The sequence below is a fragment of the Acinonyx jubatus genome, chromosome A3, assembly GCF_027475565.1.
Source record: "Acinonyx jubatus isolate Ajub_Pintada_27869175 chromosome A3, VMU_Ajub_asm_v1.0, whole genome shotgun sequence".
Lineage (NCBI taxonomy): Eukaryota > Metazoa > Chordata > Mammalia > Carnivora > Felidae > Acinonyx > Acinonyx jubatus.
The window spans coordinates 107,285,947-107,306,161 of NC_069388.1; the positions used below are offsets into that span (position 1 = coordinate 107,285,947).

The 20,215-nt window shown below is 44.8% G+C and overlaps 1 pseudogene; it reads right to left on the reverse strand.

Moving 5' to 3' along the window:
- Positions 1–1,546: 1,546 nt before the first annotated feature.
- On the reverse strand, positions 1,547–19,916 carry LOC106978961 (NADH dehydrogenase [ubiquinone] iron-sulfur protein 8, mitochondrial-like; annotated as a pseudogene).
- Between the last annotated feature and the right edge of the window lie 299 nt (positions 19,917–20,215).

The following is a 20,215-nucleotide window of genomic DNA, read 5'->3' on the forward strand; positions in this document are numbered from 1 at the left end:
TTCTAGAGGGTCCTCTGATGAAGGGAAGGGGAAACCAGGCTTTGCAGCTAGAAGACCAGAGCTTCTTGAATGAGAAAATTGTTCACAGCTGTGTGTTTTCTAGGTTAAACAGCTCAACCTCTTCCAGCTTTGCATGTAATTATCTTGGCTGGATGAGCTAGAGACTTTGTCTACACTGCAGCATGACTCTTAAATTCACATGAGTGATTGCCTTACATGGAAATCCCAAGCATATTTTTATTCTGTCCTCCAGTATTCTACTGAGCAGAGTGCAGAAGTGATGAACTCCTTCAGCTGTCCTGCTATTAGGTCACTGGCAATGGGGTGACCACTTCATCCCAGTTGGCCTGGGACTATCTTGGTTTGAAAACAGAAAATCCTGCGTCCTAGAAACCCCTGCAGTCCTGAGCACCCTACAAGCAGCACTAAGGCTGCTGGGTGGCAAAGAAAGGTGCAGTAAAGCAGCAAAGTGGAGATGAAGAGTTAATCCTGATAGAAATGTAGCTCTGGGAGGAAACCAGGCAGCCAGGCGGTGCCATCAAGGAAGCTGTAAGCCCTGCTGTTCTCTCTCCAGGGTCCGTGCAAAGCTGTGTGCCCCTATCTTGAGGAGGAGGTATCTCTGGGGGCTTCTGCCTCACTGCTTAGCTGGAAAACTACCTACCTTTAGACTATCTAGGAACTGTCACTCTATTTTTCTTATGAGACCTTGGCTGACTAAAACCTATAGCAACATAATATGCTCTACAAGGAAAATCAGTATGAATTCCTACCCTACAAAAACATCTTTCCTGGCTGTGTCACAAAATAGGCCCCAAGCCACAGTCGTTAAAGGCTGGGCACTTCTCTGCAACACACAGGCGAGAAGTTTGGACTGTCATTTCTAATATTATTCTGTTCTCAAAGCAATCAGGATTTCTTGGAAGTTGGTTGAGTCCGGCTGTAGGATAGGAAGAAAAAACACACAAAAAACAGCATCTTGTTGCTGTGGCCTGAAAACAAAGGGATTTCAAGAGTATCAGTACGGTGCTGGATGGAGTTTCTACTCGCCCGGCTGTGGACATGTGAACATCAAATAATGAATACAATGATGGCAAATTGGTACAGGGTGAGCCAGTGAAAGGCGATGCGTTCATAATAATACGCTAGAGCAATAAGCATGTAAAAACCATAGTTTTAATACAAAAGAGAGGTGAATGTAATCGAACAGTTTATTAGTATATGTAAGTGTTCTTTTAAAAAATATTGAGTACATGTTTGTTTCAGAGTATTGATTTGTGGGACACCTGGCTGTCAGAGTTGGTTGAGCTTCTGACTTTGACTCAGGTCATGATCGCTAAGGTCACGATCTCACATTTTGGGGGTTCAAGCCCCATGACAGGCTCTGTGCTGACAGCTGAGAGCCTGGAGCCTGCTTTGATTCTGTCTCCCTCTCTCTCTGCCTCTCCCCTGCTTGTTCCCTCTCTCTCTCTCTCTCTCTCTCTCTGTCTCAAAAGAAAATAAACATTAAAACAATTATTGATTTGTGTTTGTTTTATCACAAGCAGGAGAGAAGCAGCACAGGGGGCTGTGAGTCAGCCACCCCGTCCCTGGAAAAGTAAGATCTGTTCCAAGAACAGAAGGAACCCAGTGGCATCTGCAGTCATATTTATTAATCAGGTGGGAAGGAGGGTTTAGTGAATACAAGAGAGCTGGCTCCAGAACGTGTTTCACACTGATGAATTATCTAGCATTCTTGAGAGGGAGAGGTAATCTTTCACTTCTTAAGAGAAAAAAATCTCAGGATGGCCCCACCAATGGAAACAAACAACTGCTAAAGGAGGGAATGCTTTTTCTGGCGGGGGGTAGGGGTGGTGGTAGGGGGAGAAGGCAGAGCTCTTTCATTGGGCAGCTCGTGCTGTGGGCAGGCCGGCTGGGTGTGCGGCGTCAGCGGTAGAGGTAGTTGGCCTGGATGTGGCCATGATCACAGCCTCCCACCTGTCCCTGTTGTTGAGCATCTTCTTGTTGAACAGCAGCTCCTTGTGCGTCTCTGCAGAGAACTCGAAGTTGGGGCTCTTGACGATGGTGTCCACAGGGCAGGCCTCCTGGCAGAAGCCGCAGTAGATGCACTTGGCCGGGTGGATTATCATAGCGGGTGGTCCAAGGCTGGACCTCTCTGGTGATGACCTGGGCGGGGCAGATAGCCTCGCAAAGCTTGCAGGTGATGCTGCGCTCCGGTCTGGATGGATAGTGGCACAGTATACGCTCCCTGCAGATGCATGGGCTCAGCGGGCCCTTCTCAAGTGGGTAGTTACTTTTACAAAAGAAGTAGTCCTTTTACAAAGGAAGAAACAGAGACGAGAAAGGTATAGTGAATCAGACTATCTTAAACAAAGCTTCTTTCTTCCACCATTTCAAACGGGATCAACTAAGACCTTAAAGAGAAAAAAAAAAAAAAAGAGTATGGAAGATAATGCAGATAAAAGAGCTAGTTAGGTAGATTTAAACCTGAGCTCTAAGTAGACTGAAAAAGATGAAGCTCTATTGATGATATGACCGGATTGCCTGCAGCCTGCCATGAGATTTGGTTACAAAAAAATAGCACATGCTGGGCTGCAGATAGCAGGGTGTGGGGAAGGGGTTCAACCAGAGGCAGTAGTGACTGGTGCAGGACAAAGGAGGAGGAATGATCTGGTTCCCAAAGCTGGGGATGGAAATGTGGAGCTCTCTCCCCTTCTGTGCCCTGTGGTGGCAGTGCAGAGGAACCGAGCCACACAAAGTGAATGGCAAGATGGGAGCTGTGGGAACATGGTGCCTTGGCTCTGGTTAGTTCCTACTGGGTATTGAGTAACTTCGCGTGACAGGAGCAGAGAGGCTGGGAAGACAGATGAGGCCGGGGAGTAAGGGTCAGGGCATGTAGATTTCAGAGACGGGGGAGGCCATGGATGATTCTTTGGAGCATCACAGCTGCCTCTCTGGGGAGCAAACAGGCCATTTCAAGATGGGGAGAACCGCGTGTCTGGTGGCTTAGGGTTGCTGTTGTCAGCAGTTACTAGAAAATGTTTTTAAGCAAATATGCTCATGCAAACACACCCATGCACACTCATTCATTCCTAAATACAAGCTGGACTTTTTCCTGCAGAGGCAAAATGCCTACAGAAGGGTTTCTGCACTTTATTGACTAGGAGAGTAACACGTTAGGATTCCCTTCCCACAAGAGCTCAGTGTTCGTTCTGCTTGGAATGCAGATCGGGTGGTCAAGCTAGACCCGTGCTGCCTTTTCCTTTTCTGAATGTTTGGCATCATCAAGTTTTACTTACAGGCAATCGTGTGGCTTCAAGACAATGTCCCTTGGGCCATTTCTTTACTCTGGTAATTCACAAGGTGGCTTGTGCTACCCTGGGAAATGATGGGAGAAGGACCACTGGTGGCTGAAGAATGGTTGAGGTCAGGAGCCAAGACAAACTTGGAAGGATGGCCAGCGTGCTAGGTACCAAATGAAAATAAACACAAGAAAACCAGCCACAGAATCAACCTCACATGACCTGCATGGTGCCTCAGAGGCCATAGAGTAGTGGCTCTGGCTTCCCCAAACAGAAACCCTTGGCCAAGCGAGAATTGTCCATGTCAGGGGCTGCAAGGTGCTCTTCGCAATCACAAAACAAGAGAATGTGAGGTCATTGTCAGAAGTCTGAGCCTGAGGCCAGAGTAAGCCCCTACCTCTCTGATACTGAGCTTGAGAGCTAAGCATGCTCCAACACCCAGGGGAACCCCATCGGCTACACCTTGTTACCTCCCATCACTGAAGCTGTTCCCAAGCACCATAGGCCCCTTAGGGAAATTAATGGTGATTGGAGATGAACCTAGATCTGCAGTTAAGTTAGAGGCATTCTAGGAGCCAAACGGGAGGAAATAGGGGAGGGTATAAATTAAAGAGACAAAAAGGGTTTTTGTTTTGTTTTGGTTTTTGGTTCTGATGTCTGAAGCAGTACTGGGACCCAGATTGAAACTCTGTGGAGCCATGACCTATAGGGGATGGAGAACTCTGCCAATCTGAAAGCTTAACAGCCAGCACTGAATATGGCTCTGAATCAGCCACCTAGTGCTTCTCTTCCGTGTACATTGTCATGGGATCTATGTGGAAGAGAGAGACCATGGGGGTATCATACGGGCCAGGGAGCAAATGACCAATCAAGCAGCAGAGAGGTTGAATCACAGGAAACTGTCATTTTGTAGGTTAAAAGTTATTAAAAAGCCATTGAAAATGGCTGCTATTTTGACCATTTTTTGGGGGGGGGGTGCTGTAAAATGGCTGTTCCAGGAAGTTCTAATATTTTCTAGTTTTCTGTGCCTGTGTCATGCTGGGCACTGTGGAGGTACCAGAAATTTCAGAACCACCCTCGTCCGTGGGAGTCAGCAAACTATGATCCACAGGCCAAATCCAGCCCAATGCCTGTTTCTGTGGTTTCACTGGAACACAGCCACTCCCATTTGCTTACTTATTGTCTGGGACTGCTTTCCAGCTACTGGAGTTGTGAGTTGAACAAAGACTGTACCATCCACAAAGCTTAACTATTCATTGTCTACCCCTTTATAGAAAAAGTTTGCTGACCCCTGCATTATATGGTATGAGCGACAATAATCACTATGAAACGTTACCATTTTTCATCACGATTTAGCTCCTCTCTTTCTCTGCTTTACCTTTCATCATCATTCTTTTTCCTCCTCTACTTGGCTGAATTTTCAGCCTCCCCTTTCCTTGGACTTCTTCACTGTTCTTCCTTGTTCCCAGTCTGCTCCTCTATGTCCGTGTCCCTTCCTGCTCTCCTCTGTTCATTTCTTCTCCCTCTGTTTCCCCGCTTCTGCTTCATCATTGTCCATCTCTGCCACCTCTCATGTCTGCTTCAACTCCTTTCCCTCCTTCTTTTCATCAGTGTCTTCTCCTTGGAACAGTTTGAATTAGGAGGGATGGGCTGGCTTCCCATTCCCCCATTTAGAGCAGCCTTCTCTTGCTCTAACACAGCCTTGTGTTTGTTTCCCTCTTAGGTCTGCCCAGTCCATGGGTGAGGAAAGGTAGCATGTAAGATCAGTGACCATTGAGGTTGGTTGGCTGTCTGCCCTGATTGGTGAGCGTCAGATATTTTGAAAGCCATTCCTTCTGTGAGATCATCTGCCTCAGCCAGCCAGCCAGCTCAAAATTTAGAAATGCTGTCCATATACCTTTCTCTTAGGAACTCCGTTAGTCACTGTTCGTGGGCTCAGCCTCCGGAGTTTTAATGAGACTCTTTTATTGTTTTTAATAGCATTGTGAGGCAGTGTCTAGAATCCAGAAATTAAGTCCATTCAAAATTAGGATGGGTCTGTGTGTTGGGTGGTGCCTTTCTTTCCACAAAGTAATATGTGTTTTGAATCTGAGACACTTGTGGTCAATGCTTCTCAGAAGCATGTACCACTGGTTGCTAAAGACTTTCTTATGCAATAGTGTAGGGAGAAAAATCAAAACCGGGAGTCATTTTTAAGTAATTTTCAAAGATACACCAAACCTTGTCACACCCCTCATCACTGATTCCAGAGTGAAGTAGCCTCATATTGTAGAGCCATCAACCACCAGCCCAGCCCACAACTGAATCAGGGGAGAAAGTATGCAGAACACAGCAGCCTCAGAATTCACCTGGCTTTAGAGCATGCTCCTAAAATATGTTTCAGGGGCAAAGACTGGGTTGCGTTTGTCTAGAATTTGAATCTATTCACTCTAGTCACTCTTCTTACCCTTTCAAAAGTTTTTGTTAAACACTTGCTCTCTTTTCTCAACACTATGGTGAGTACAGCGGTTCTGATTTCTGTATAATACATTTTTGAAACTTTTGGGCAAACCACTCAATTGTATCTAACAGAAAAGTCATAAATAGAAACAAAGAGAAAAGGATTCAGCCAAACAATATATAGTAGATATTTGGGTTAATCCTGCAGCTTCTATTTAGTTTTTGCCCATTAGCCCTCGTTTCAGTTTGGGGATCCATTTGTCTCTACAGAACCTGATTCTGGGGGTGGAGCATGTGACCCCAATCAGCATATTTGACTCCACGGTCATTGTGATTGGTTCTGGGTGGGCATGTGACTAAGCAGATCCAGTTAGGGTGAATTTCAAGATTCTTGCTTGGAATTCTGCTCAGTATCAGGGTCTATCAATTCTTTTTTATTTAAAAATTTTTTTTAATGTTTATATTTGAGTGAGAAAGAGACAGAGCATGAGCAGGGGAGGGGCAGAGAGAGAGAGACACAGAATCAGAAGCAGGCTCCAGGCTCTGAGCTATCTGCACAGAGCCTGATACTGGGCTTGAACTCATGAACTGTGTGATCATGACCTGAACCGAAGTCGGATGCTTAACTGACTGAGCCACCCGGGTGCCCCTATCACTTCTTCTTTTGAAGTGTCTCTTATTTTCTTCCCTTCCTTCCTGTTCTTCCCAGCATTATTCACTTCGAGGCCTTGAATTGCTCCCTACATCTCCCTACATTGTCTACTCCCTTGAATTCGTCTTCCTCTCTCTTGCTGGACTCGTGTACCCAAAGAAACTTTTAAAACTTTACTGGATTCCCCATTAATGGAAAAACAAAGTGTACATAGCTCAGCATGGCATTCTGTGTGGTCCATTCATTGCAGCCATCTAGCTCTTTAACCTGGATTTCCTACAGTTTCAACTGAAACACAGGAATAGAATGACGGTCTTTTTGAGGGCAAAAACTTTATCATGAGCTGTGTTCATAGTCCTTCCCAGGGACTTTTCTCAGGAAACACTGAAATCTGAGCCTAAGTCTGCAGCTAGATCCACACTGTAGGCATCTATGCTGGGGAGTACCAGTGCTAGCAGAGTCAGTGCTAACAACCCTGGGCTCTGTGAGCACCGCATCCTTTATAAACTCCTCAGAACAGTGTGTCCCAGCAAAATGTGTATCCCTTCCAGATGTTAAATAAACTTATTAAAGCAATATGTATCTTGCATGCGGTCAACTCTGAAATGATGGCCGTTTTAAACATTTGTGACTTTAACATAACTGAAACAGATATTGGCTAATGTCTAATTGTTCTGCCTTTTAGAACAGATGTCAATCCATCAAGGATGTACTTTGTTGGGACACTCTGTAACAGGAAGCCATGACAAAAGTGTCTGTTGACTTATTGTAACCTGGGAATTAGTGCTGTGCTGAGAGAAGTCTCTATTTGCTTTTTTAATAACAGAAACCCTGGCCCACGGTGGCCTGTGTGCTCTGAGAGAATGTGCCGAGCCCCAGCCTTGTTTTTCTCTTGCTTTCTGTGACAGGGTGCTCCTCCCCACAAGCCTTTGCCAAGCCTTTATGCAATTTGAGTCAAAACATTCTGCATCTGAGCTCATCACATGTGAAAAAAGGGTTTCAACAACAGCTCAACATGTAAAAGTACTGGGGGCTTTTTCAGTCAGTGTTTTAATTCGAATTTACTGAAGCTTGGAAAACTGCATGCAGTTTGTTCAGTGTCTTAGCATTCCCCACTCTGGGCCGAAGTGAAGCAGTTGGCTTCCTGCTGTCGACTAAACAAATGAATAAAGATTCATTTGAAGGTGGTATGTAGACAGTGTATCCATGGCTCTAAGTATTGTCCATTTCACTGGGTGACTTGGGGGTGTTTTTACATATCCAATGGCCCATTCTGTGCTGATTCTGTGCTCAAAGTAAGAATTAACGTTCGTGAAGACCATCTCATCTGGTGTGGATTTCAGCTAGAAATCCCTCTAACTTCTAAAAGGAGAAGTAGATCCAGTTTGTATTGATTCTTTACTTTCATGGAGGGAGATCTAGAAGTGAAATTAGGCTTCTTTTAGGACTCAGGGTCAGGAAGAACCAGGTGAGAATATATGAAGAAGACAAAAATGGCTTGAGGAGGGAGAATGGGGGATGAATGGATGAAAGTCACATCTACTCTTCACTGCTTTGTCAAGTCATATAGGGACACCAGAACCTACCTGGTGCTCCCTTATTCTTCTCTCTGAGGATTTCTTAGCCCAGGACCTAATGACCACCTCCATCAGAAGGTCATCATATAGTCATGTATTTGTGCTCCAATAACTGAATTTGACTTTTTAAAGCTGCCCTAACCTGCATCCCTGACTTACTGATGGTGAGACTGTATGACCCATACTCCCAAGAGTGGTGAAGAGGATGGATGAAAATCAGAGGAGATGATTCATTGACCAAAGATATATAAACCATATTAAGTTTAATCATAGATAATACAGAGAGGAAAATTTCTCCCTTGGAATCATGCATGTTTATCAGTTTTATGTAGATATTGACTGCCTTTGCCATATGTAAAATTTTATGCTTTTATGGGACTTTTCTTAAAAATGTCTCTTGGTCAAAGTTGAACAAGTTACTGACTTGAATTTGGGGTAGAGTGGTAAGCCCATCAGAAGGTAGACATGAGCTCAGTGGAAAGTAGATTCACAGATGAAAAGGCTCTAAAAATGTGGGATTCCTGGAATATTGTATATGTCTTTCTTTTTCTCTTTGCTGCCTGTCAAGTTTTCAAAGGAAAAAAAAAGCCTGTCTTCTTTTGATGACTCTGAAGAAATGCTTACCATCAATGGTGGAGGCAAGAAGTGTATCTCTCCTATGTAACCTGGGGTTCTCTCAAAATACCCAAGGTGCAGGGCTCTTTGGGAGCCCAATGTGGCAAAATGGTGCCTTTCCAGATATATGCTGGTGAGTAGAGCTTCTCCCCAGGTCATGGGCTACAGCCTGAAAGGGACTTTAAATTTCCTGCTGGTTATACCCAGCTTGTATGGAACTGGAAGAGAATTGGGATCCATGTTCTAAGAGAAGAGGCTTCCCACATTGAGCTGGGCTTTCCAACTTCTTGGATCTCTTCTCCTCTTCCAAATCAATTTGCAATTCTCACTGACCTCAGAGACCCTTGCCTTTTTATCTTTCATCCAGCCCTAAGTCATCTTGCAGGACAGAATTTTGATTTTGGGGAAGTGGGGTGGGGAGGGTCCTTTCCAGATTAAACAAGGAGAAAGAAACAGTCAGTATTAGAGGAACACACTGCTCCCTGCCTTGTTGCATAGTTTTGTAGGTAATGATAAAACCTTGCTTGGAATGACTGAAGGGCAGACCAGGTTAGCGAATGAAATGAAATATTGAGAACTATGGAAAGGATGCATGGTTATAACTAACATGTATATGTAATGTACATGAACTAGTGGCTAAGAAAGGGTCCTCAGCACTCCCAGGGTGAGGCCCCGCTGGTTTGCTTTAATGAATTGAGAAATGCTATTGGTATTTAGCATGTTTCTCACTGGCAAGCAACTACATATGGAAATATTTGAAAACAGCTTATGCTCCTGAGTAGCTTAGACTTTCTCTTATTTACCTTGTTGTTGACATAAAATCTTTCGCTGGTGCACACTTTAGACCACTTTGTGTCCCACTGGCGATTAGCGCATCATGGGCAACAGACCGAATCAGACTTTAGCACGTGTTCTGTACTGGGAACTTGATAAACTCTGCTGAGGAAGGTTAAAGAAGAGGGAGCAAAGCAGACTCATGCCATTCAACAAATGTTTGTTGAGTCTTTCTCTTTCCTGCCCAAACAGTTCTTGATGTGGCAAACTGGGGCAATATGAGTAGAGCAGCTAAACACAAAAATAAACAAACAGCACCCACACAGTCTAGGAACCACACTCTGGCCACAGACACCTCTTTCCCTCTCACATCTCTCAGCCAAAAGGCCAAGAACAGAGGCCAAACACAGATTTGAATTTCACTTCCTCTCCCTTCTTCTACCCAAACTCTGGGGATTAGGGACTAGACAGTAGGAGGTGGAAAGAAGAGAAACAAAATCTGAATAACCACAAAAGCAAATGGCCTTGGGGTAGATTCTGAAGCTGACCACAGGAAAAGGAAATCACTAAATATTTTGGTTTTATCTGTGTGTGTGGACTTTTATTTGAGTCCCACTGCTTAAAATACCGTCTAGTCTCTCTTTGCGTGTATCTCTCTGCTCCTAATTTCCTCCACATCTTTAATGCGCCCTGTGTTCATCTCTGAACATTATTTTCACTTGAAGTTCATGCTTTTTCCTCACTTTAGCTAAAATAGAGACCGTTTATGAATTTCTTTATATTCTCTACTCTGGCTTCAAGTGTTCTGCCAGCTTTTGAGAAGTCAGTCATAACTTACAACTTCTGAGTTCCATTTTTTTCTTACTTCTCCAATTGCTTTTTCTCATAGTTCAATATTTGGCCTATCGCTCTGATGACCCATTCCTTTCCTCTGCGTGCACAGAGGCTTTATTTATTTTTGGTCATCCCTTTCTGAAAAGTCCTCTGACCCAGAGGCTACACTGCATTTATATGAAACCAATGAAGTTAAGAGGGCAGAGGGCAAAGTGCCATTCGACATGGTGTCATTTTGGGGTGAGGACTAGAGATCCTGACTCATGCACAGCACATCAACATCCAACCCAAACCAGAGTCTGTCTGGCATCAGCAGTTTTCAGCATAAAGAGCTTGAGGATAGGGAAAGTCAGGGAGGTAAGACCTTCCCACCAGCCTCCCTCTACCTCACCCTTGCTCCCCTCCCCCACATCTCAGGGTCTCTGAGGGCTCTGATGGACACAGCTGTTATTTCTGTTTTGAGAATGCAGCACATCCCCTTGTTAAGCTTGGTATCAGAGTCAAGGGTATTGCCGGAAAGGATTCCTGCTTTCCTAGGAACTACTTTCTCCAGAGGAGGAACTACCTCCTAGGAACTACTTCCACCGCCACCATAGTGGCGGTGCCAACAGGTGGCTCGGTGGGGGCACAAGGGCCCGCATCTCCAACAGCTTTTTTTCAAACCACTAGCAGTCAGCATGCGGCAGAGCGTGTGGCCAAAACTATCATATGAACAAGTATATAAAGCCGTTGAGAAAGCATGTGGTTAAAATTATTATGTGCAACAACATTTGAAAAACAATTGGCAAAGCCTGTGTTGAAAATGTATCCCATCATGATTTGTAGAAGGAAGACACTAAGAAAGTGCTGTACTTTGCCACTGGAAAAATGGATAGTTTAAAGAGGAAAATAGCCTAGATTTTGATCCTCTCAAGTCCATTTAAGAAACCCTGTAGGCGGATTGGGAGCTGCTGGTGGCGGCTGGTGAGTGGGGCAGCTAGCAAGCACGTCCCCCACGTAAGCTCAGCTCCAACTCATTCTCCCAGCGGCTGGCCCAGTCTCCATCATCTCCCAGCCCCTCCTATTGAACAATTCTAGAGCTTCTGCTGGCTGCGGGTGAGGAGCACGGGTGCAGGGATCTGGACTGTGGGACCAGGTAGGGCAGAGAAAGACTCTGTGATGGGTGGAGTTTGAAAACTCAGGAGTCCACTTTCATTTCTCCTCACGGTGCTGCCGTTCACTGACATTTATTTGTTATTTTGCATGTGCCAGGAACTTCATCTGTTTTATCTGTAGTCCTTCCAACAACCTTGAACGGGAGATATTTTCTCTCCGTTTTCTTGAATGAAACCCATTGGTTTGATAAGTTAGAACATACACAGCTACAAAAGGCAAAGATCCCACGAAGATGTCTGACCGTAAACCTGACCCCCTTCCTGCACCCATGTCTCTGCAAGGATCGTGGACTGACCTACAGAATACAGAAACCCCTGCAGTTGAGAAATGGCTTATGGCAAATTTTAGCCTGATTTTATAGACAATTCCATTTTATCGTTCAGAGATAAACAAATTTCCCTTTGCAGGCACAAAAGGCCATCTGTGCAGCCTAAAACAACATTCTAACCTCCTATCCAATTTCCTGTCTGCATATCTTTTTAGAGTAATTATGGCTCATCTCTCTAGGTTTTCCATTGATATCTATGTTTTGTTGATTTTTTTCCAGATGCATTGGGGGGCACATGTCCAAATTAAATATCATTGATTTCCTGCCTCTTATTTTTAAGTTTCCTCTGTCCTTTACTCTCTGTGGGGTTTGTGTTATATTCCCATTAGTATCTTACAAACCTGGGCTGTAGGCTGTTAACTACACATCCGTGACATGAGACAACGAGCTCAAGGCATTCACGTCTACCTGTTATTTAATCTTGAACTCCTCAAGATTAGACCTTGATCATAGGTAATGCTTAGCATCAACCACTAAAGAACACATCTGACTTTCAGCTTAAACACTCAATTTGCCCTCCTCATCCTCACCTGCCCCCCAAGCCATTAGGCAGGGTGTAATTGTCTATAGCTCATAAATAAAAGTCAAGGCCAGCAGGATTGCAAGGCTTGCCCAGGCTTATACAACGATAGAACCGTGAACAGGACTAAAAGCTTTTATTGTCATGACTATAAAAGATTAAAACCATTCATGCTTTACGTGCGTTTTATAAAAAAATAATTGACGAGTATTTATTAAATTGCTCTTTATTTGTTGGCGTGAAAAACAACTTTCAGGTTTTTATTTCAAGTGAGCTATGCTCACCTTGGAGCAGCTTTGGGCGAAATGCTGACATCAGTGGAGCATGTTTTCAGCCTTGGGGGCTTCCACTTTTAGTTCCTCATCTCAGGTTTGGTTCCCACCACCTCATTCCTCTGGTGCACCTAGAGCCTCCTAATCCAACTTCATCTTCCTGGTCTCAACTTTGAAGCTCTGGCCTCTTGGTGCTTCTCAAATCACAGCCTGATGAGGTCCTTTGCCCTTCGAGTCAAAGGTCCAGCTTTTGATGGACTCTCAGTCTGGGACATCTAAGCTCAAAGTTCCTTTAACAGAGAGCTTTTCATTCCTCAGTCTTTAAGAGACACACATGTGCTTAAGAGAGGCGATACTTTGGGGCGCCTGGGTGGCTCAGTCGGCTGAGCGTCCAACTTCGGCTCGGGTCATGATCTTGCAGTTGATGAGTTCGAGCCCCGCGTCGGGCTCTGTGCTGACAGCTCAGAGCCTGGAGCCTGCTTCTGATTCTGTGTCTCCCTCTCTCTCTGCCTCTTCCCCGCTCATGCTCTGTCTCAAAAATAAAGATAAACATTAAAAAAAATTAAAAAAAAAAAAGAGAGGCAATACTTTGATTTAGAGCCACATGAAGAGGTAAGGGACTGATGACATAGCTGCCCCTGTGCTGGCTTTAACGAGCATGAGAAGGGAGGGTGAGGGCATGAGAACCCAACCCAGCTGTCGCAGAAGGGAAGCCCTGAGAGAGTGGATGAGGCATGTGGGAAGCAGCCTGGGAACGTACGTTTCAGAACCAGTAGCAATGAGTGTGTTTCACAAGGGCACTTACTCCTCTGTGGGCCATTGCTTCTCACACTGATTGCTCCTCTCAAGAATTCTTGGTTTGGGGCACCTGGGTGGCTCAGTCAGTTGAGCCTCTGACTCTTGATTTCAGCTCTGGTCATGATCTCACGGTTGTGAGATGAAGCCCTGCATCAGGCTCTGCACTGGTCATGGAACCTGCTTGGGATTCTCTCTCTCCCTCTCCCTCTGCCCCTCTCCCCCCTCTTCTCCCCACCCTCTCAAAAAAAAAAAAAAAGAATTCTTGGTTTTGACCACAAAAAAAAATCCATTTAATTATTCATCTCTGGAGAGGGTGTGGAGAAATAGAAAGTGGATGTTAGTGCATCCCTTTGAAAAAAATTATACTTTTGGCCAAGAGTCATAAAAATGTTCATGTCCTTTGAATCGGTAATCCTTTTTCCGGGAATATAGCCTCAGGAAAGAATCCTGCATGTAACATGCAAGCCTGAGCCACAGTGTGAAGGTGCAAATATCCATTTTCTAGTTAGGGGCTTAAACTTCCAATGCTCTATTAGCAGGAAGTCGAATGTTGACTTTGCGAGGCTTCCTACAGTTTGCTTTGTTGGTCAGGAATACTAGGCACTTTCGTCAATCCAAAGAGGGTCAGAAAAGAAGAGAAATGGATGAGACCACAGCAGAGCCTCCAGCTTCAGTTACTCTGGCTTCTGTCATTACCACCTGCTCTCCTATTGAAAGTGGTCCAGGGCATCCACGTCCAAGGTCAGACTGAGGTCCCTGTTAGCCTCAGCACTTGCCACAGGAGCTGTCTTTGAAATGTAATCCCATGCCCCAACGCTGAGCTTTTTAATAGTCTCAACATTTTGGCGCCCAAGGTTCCAGCTCAAATGCTTGTGTTGTCATTGTTCATTCATCCTTCCCAGAATGACAACATCTTTCCAGAACAGGGTGGCTGGGCCCAGAGGTGCTTCAGTCTCAGCTACATGAGGAACCCAAGCATCCATCATGTTACAGCTGGACCACTAGCCTGAGCCTCCCTTTCCCCACGGCCTGTGCCTCAGTGGTCTCCTTGCCTTTCTTGGCCACAGGACCTTGGGAGGTCACACCGGTTCCTCCACTCTTGGTTTCTCTAATTTTGAATTGTGAGGGATAGGGTTTAGGTATTAGTTCCTTCTCTGCTAAGGCAACCACTCAGTGATCTTATATTGAACTAAAATATCAGCTTCTCTATTTTAAAAACAAAAACACAACACCTGTATGTGCATGCAGGTATTTGCTGCACAATTGTTCATGAAAGTCAAATATGAGAAGAAGTGAAGATGTGACATCAGAGGCCTGTGAAGGAAATCAGGATGCGTCCACTCAATGAGACATCACACAGCTATTAAAATGGTGATTATGAAGAATATGAGAAAACATGGGTGTTTCCCTCCTTCTTCCCAACTTTCTTTTAATTGGTCAAACGAAAAGCAATACAAGACTCATAATTAACTGTTGATATGAAGCTGTTGCCAACAGAACTTGCTGGTGATTCACTTGGGAAAATGAGGGACAGATAACTTAAAGATAATTTTTAAATGTTTGCCTTAAACAAGAGGGTGTGTATTCCTGCTGTTTATTGAGAGTGGGAGGCAAAGCTGGGGATGGGGAAACCAAGAGCTTTGTTTGTCTACACCAGATTTGAAATGCTTCTTAGACATTGGGGATCCAGAGCAGACAGTAGGATGTAGGGGCTTGAGCTTGGGGGAAGGGTCATTGGTATCAAGATGGGATATTTTAAATTTGAATATCATCAGTATGTAGACGGTATTTAAAAACATGAGATCAGAGGTGCCTGGGTGGCTAGGTAGGTTAAGCATCCAACTCTTGATTTCGGCTCAGGTCATGATCTCATGGTTTGTGAGATTGAGCCTCATGTCCATCTCTGAGCTGACAGTGCAGAGCCTGCTTGGGGTTCTCTTTCTCTTCCTCTTTCTCTGCCTCTCTCCCTCTCTCAAAATAAGTAAATAAACTTAAAACAACCAAAAAAAATCCCCATGAGATAGAATTAGCTCACTTAGGAAAAGGGTATATAGATGGACAGGATAAGAAGATCCAGACCAAGTCTTTCGTCATTCCAACACATAGTGATTAGACAGAGAAAGGGAAATCAGCAAAAAGTCAGAGGTGGTGCAGCAGGTTAGGAAGGAGGAAAAGAGAAGTGGCATCATGGAAACGGGGAGAGAAGATTTTAAGGAGGGAGTGGTCAAGTGATCAAGTGCTACTGAGAAGTTAGTAAGATGAAGACAGAGGTGATGATGTCCTTTGGATGGCCAAAGGAGGTCGTTTATGACCTTGAAGTCAGCAGATTCAGTGGCAGGGAGAGGAGGAAAGTCTGCTGGAGTTGGCTGAGCTAAAACTGGGAGATGAGGAAGCGAGGCTATGACCATAGATAATTCTTTCAGGAAGTTGTGTTGTGAAAGAGCTAAGGAATGGAAGTGTGCCCAGAGGGAGAAATGGCTGCTCGTGGAAATGATCCAGGGGAGAGGGAGTGACTGCTTACGTACAGAAGAGAGAGGTTCATGTTCACTGCAGGAGGAGAGGCCTCGGGAAGGATGAAAGGATGGTATCCAGAGCACAGATAGAGAAGTTGGCCTTTAATGAAGAAGGTATGCACGTGGAGTCCCTCGCACAGTACCCGGTACAGACAGTAAGTGCTCAGTGAGTACTTGCCATGGTGATTACAAGCGTCTGGGTTGAATAACCAAAGGGAACAATTACTGGCTGGCCCAACTCATTGCTTGAAAATCAGGCTGTGAATGATGGCCTCCACAATTGATATGGACTGGCCAGAGAGGAAAATGAGGAAAAGGCAGAGTGGGCCATTCTTTTCTCCTACAGCCCTGCTCAGACAGGGTGGACTCCCACATTGAGGGGCATTCTTGTGTGTGTGGAAAATGAGAAGATCCCACTGATGAATGAATAACTGGTAATGACTGTCCTTTCATTGAGTCTGTCATTTTCTTCTTCACTGGATTGTATTACCCTATTAATAATGCTCTTCAGAGTTCCCAAGAGCAGCTGCTGGGGCCAGGGGGGATGTGAAGAAAACCAAAACCACAATCTCAAAACCTCTCCTATTGCACAATCAAGATGGAAGCCACTATAACTGCTGAGGCACATACCCAGAAGTGGCCATTTCAATGGCCCCTGCAAAGACAGCCTTCTAACCAATTTGTGTGGCAACCAAAGAGACCCCAAGTTATAGCTACTATTCCAGAAATTACTGTATTTAAGCCAGGAACTCAGTTTTAACTATGAAGAATGTTACTGTTGATCCCTTGACCTCACTGTTGAGACAGAGTGGGCTGTGTTCCTTGCCAAATAGCTGAGGAAGAAGAAGTCCATGTCTTCATAGCATTGTTAAAAAGAAAGAATTTCTACAGAAATTCTACAGAAAATCTTCAGTCACTTTCCCACTCAATAACAATCTACAATTAAAACAAAAATGTGTCAGTCAGGATTCATAGCTGCAAACATTAGAAACTAGCTCTAACAGCTCTAAACAGAAAAAGAATTTATCAGGAGAGTAGGGGGCACCTGGGTGGCTCAGTTGGTTGAGCATCCAACTCTTGATTTCGGCTCAGGTCGTGATTTCATTTGTGAATTCAAGCCCTACGTCGGGCTCCAAGCTGACAGTGCAGAGCCTGCTTGGGATTCTCTCTCTCCCTCTCTCTCTGTCCTTTCCCTGTGCTCTCTCTCTAAAAATAAATAAATAAACTTACAAAAAAATAATAATGGAAATGACCTGTCCATTTAAATGGAACGGATAAATGTATCATAATATACTCAAACAATGAAATTTACCATGAAGAAAAAAAAGAACCAACTACTGATACGTACAACAATATGAATGTATTACATAGACATAATATTGAGTGAAAGAAGCCAGACAGTATGTATTTCCATTTATATTAAGTTCAGAAACAGGCTAAACAAATCTATGGTGTTAGCATCAGTATGTAGTTAACCTGTGGTGGACAAAGAGCTGAAAGGGAGCATGAGAGGGGTTCAGGGTGCTGGTTAGACAGGTATGCTCAGTTTGGAAAATTTATCGAGCTGCGTACTCTTGATATGTATTCCTTTCTCTGTGTGTGTCTTCATGAAATTCACACAGAAGGAAATCAACAGAAGGGCTATTAGTAGGTCAAAATATCACCAGGAAACGCTGGAGACCCAGGTTTGGGGCTGTAGGTCCGAGCATGCCTCCGAAATCTGCCACAAAACTCGAATGGGCACATCTTGCTGTGGCCACTAAGCACCAGCCACTGTCATTTGCTCTGCAGATCCTCCACCTGGGACACACAAATCACTACCTGACATTTGGTTATAGGTGCATTTGTTTATTTTCTGTCTCCTCCAATAGAATGTAAGCTCACTGCTGGCTCTAGTCGGTACTCAGGAAAATTTACCAAGTGCAATTGCCTTGTTCATAGCTGAGCAGGGTTCTCCTTCTCACGGATGCCTTTTTTCTTCAGATATCTTATCAGTCAGAATCCAGTCAAGTCTTGCTGTTCCAGGAACACATTTGTTCTTTCAGGCGGTCTCCCTCCCGTATTTCTTCCCTGATTCATCAGCATTGACTTTCAAGTTTTGGTCTTATCCGGCAATCTGATTTCCTGTCATTTCAAGTTCATGGTGGGAAAGTTGTCCTACCGTGACCCCTGTGTGCTCACAACGGAAACATGTGACATCCTGAGGCAAGTGGCGAGGGAGAGGGTGGATGGAGATGAGAACATGTCCATCAGTGAAAGAGTGACGAGGCGATAGCCCTGGTCCCTGACCGAAGGAGACTGCACGAACTCCTTCCGTGCTTATTTCACTTTCATGCCCACTGACACTCTGTCATTCATTTGTGGAACCTGCTGGGGAATCCAACAGTGGAATCTTGCCCTTCCACCGCGCTCTCTGTCATTTAGGATATTTTCAGAAAGAATCTCGGGTGCTATGCATCGCCTACAAGCTTTGAGCCTCACCTTTCCCCCACCCCCAAACAGGGCACATGTCCTCCCTGACCTGTGTTAGCCCCTCAATGCCTGTGCTGGGCAGCGTGCATGGTGGCTTGGCTCTTGGGGACGGTGACCAGGACTTGAGGTCTAAAGACGGATGCCCTTGGCTTCTCTTGGTGGAGGGCAAGGTAGAGAGAGTGGGTTGCCCCTTATCATTTTACTTAGAATTCTCACACTTCTACTGAAGCCACCTCAACTCTACCCAACAACAGAAGGTCAGAGAATTATTCCGTGTGTCCACGTGTAAAATTTTGTCCTACGTTTCTGCATTTCATTCCTGAATTGGGGTAGATGGTTTGGGGGTGGTGGTGGCTGACAAAGCTCAAAAGGCATCTGTACCCTTGAGTTGAGAGAAAAGAAACAGAAAACCTGGCTGGTTTCCTTCCACTGCTTTACAAGTTGCCCGCAATGCCTCAGATTTTCTTTCTACCTCCATCTCCTCCCTTCAGCAGACAAACTGTTTCTCACTGCCTGATGGACATTTTCACTGGAAGTTTCTAATGGTATCTCAAACTCAGCATAGCTAAAAGCAGATTAATAATGTTTTGTCCCACACCAGGTTTTTCTCCTGGGATCTTTATTTAGCTTAGCCACAGTACCATTTCTCCTTCTACCCAGGCTCCACATCAAGGCCCTCCATAGGCAATTGTTTGCTAAGTCTTTCAGTTCTTCTTCTCAAGAGTTTGAGCTCTTTGGGTTCCTGGGTGGCTCAGTCGGTAAAGCATCGTACTTCAGCACAGGTCACGATCTCATGTTCGTGGGTTCAAGCCCCTCATCAGGCTCTCTGCTGTCCGCACAGAGTCTGCTTTGGATCTTCTGTCCGCATCCCCCCACTCCCCGCCCCCGCCCCTCCTCTGCTCTCTCTCTCAAAAAAATAAATAAACATTTAAAAAAAAAAGAATTTGATCTCCCTTTTCCATCATTGTTGCCGCCTTCCTAGTTCGGACCCTCATCATTTCCTACCCCTTCTGGCCTCCTTAAGAAGGAGTCCAGGGATTTAGAGGAAGTAAGCATATTGCCTCCACTGCTTATCAACTGCACGACTTTGGGCAAGTTGCTTAATTTCCTCATCTATAAATTGGGATAATACCTCTTGCTGTGAGAATTCAATCAGATTATATATACAAAGTAGCACCAGAGAAAAACTCAGCAACAGGGGTGATTATTACCATTTGTCTTCTGATGACTCCAATTCATTTTCCTCACCACGGCTGGATTTACCTTCAAGGCAGCTCCCATCATGTCTAACAAACACCCAGTGCCCCACCCAGGAGCTACCTAACACCTAATATTCCCATCCCCGCATTCCAGATTTTCCATAAAGTACTTGTCTAAACTTCTGATCTCTTTCTCCCTTCGATTTACCCTGTGTATAGTCAGATGGACCTCTGCACTCTTCCCCACAGCCTCTCTATCTATACTACAGCCTGTGTGAGCTGGCTTATGCCATAACTACTGTTTGATTCACCCTCCCTGTCCTTCAAGGTCTAACTCAGATAGTTTCTTTTTCTCTCCTTCTAAAGTCTCAGCCCATAACCACACCTTTTTGCAGGATGCCTCCCTTTCTTCTGGGTCCTAAAGCTGCCTGTGTGTTCATCTTACCTCTGCAGCTGGAAGAATCCTCATTCGCCCAAGTTCACATCTCCCTGTCAGGGTGAAAACTGAAACATTCAAGTGTTCCTTTTCCCCTTCAGCTAACAAGATGCTAAAAACCAATTTGAGCTAACTCTCCACTAAATCAGTTGGCTAGATCGAGATATCGGTCTTGCTCAAATAAGAGCCTAAGCTGGAAAAATATCTGTGACCCTGAGAAACAGAAAAAAATCTGAGTGTTCTGGCTCAAGCAACGTTCTGCTCACCCAGCCTGTTTCCCGGTGGCCTCCCTGCTTCTGAGCTGTCTGCTTCCAAGGGACAAGGGACGCAAG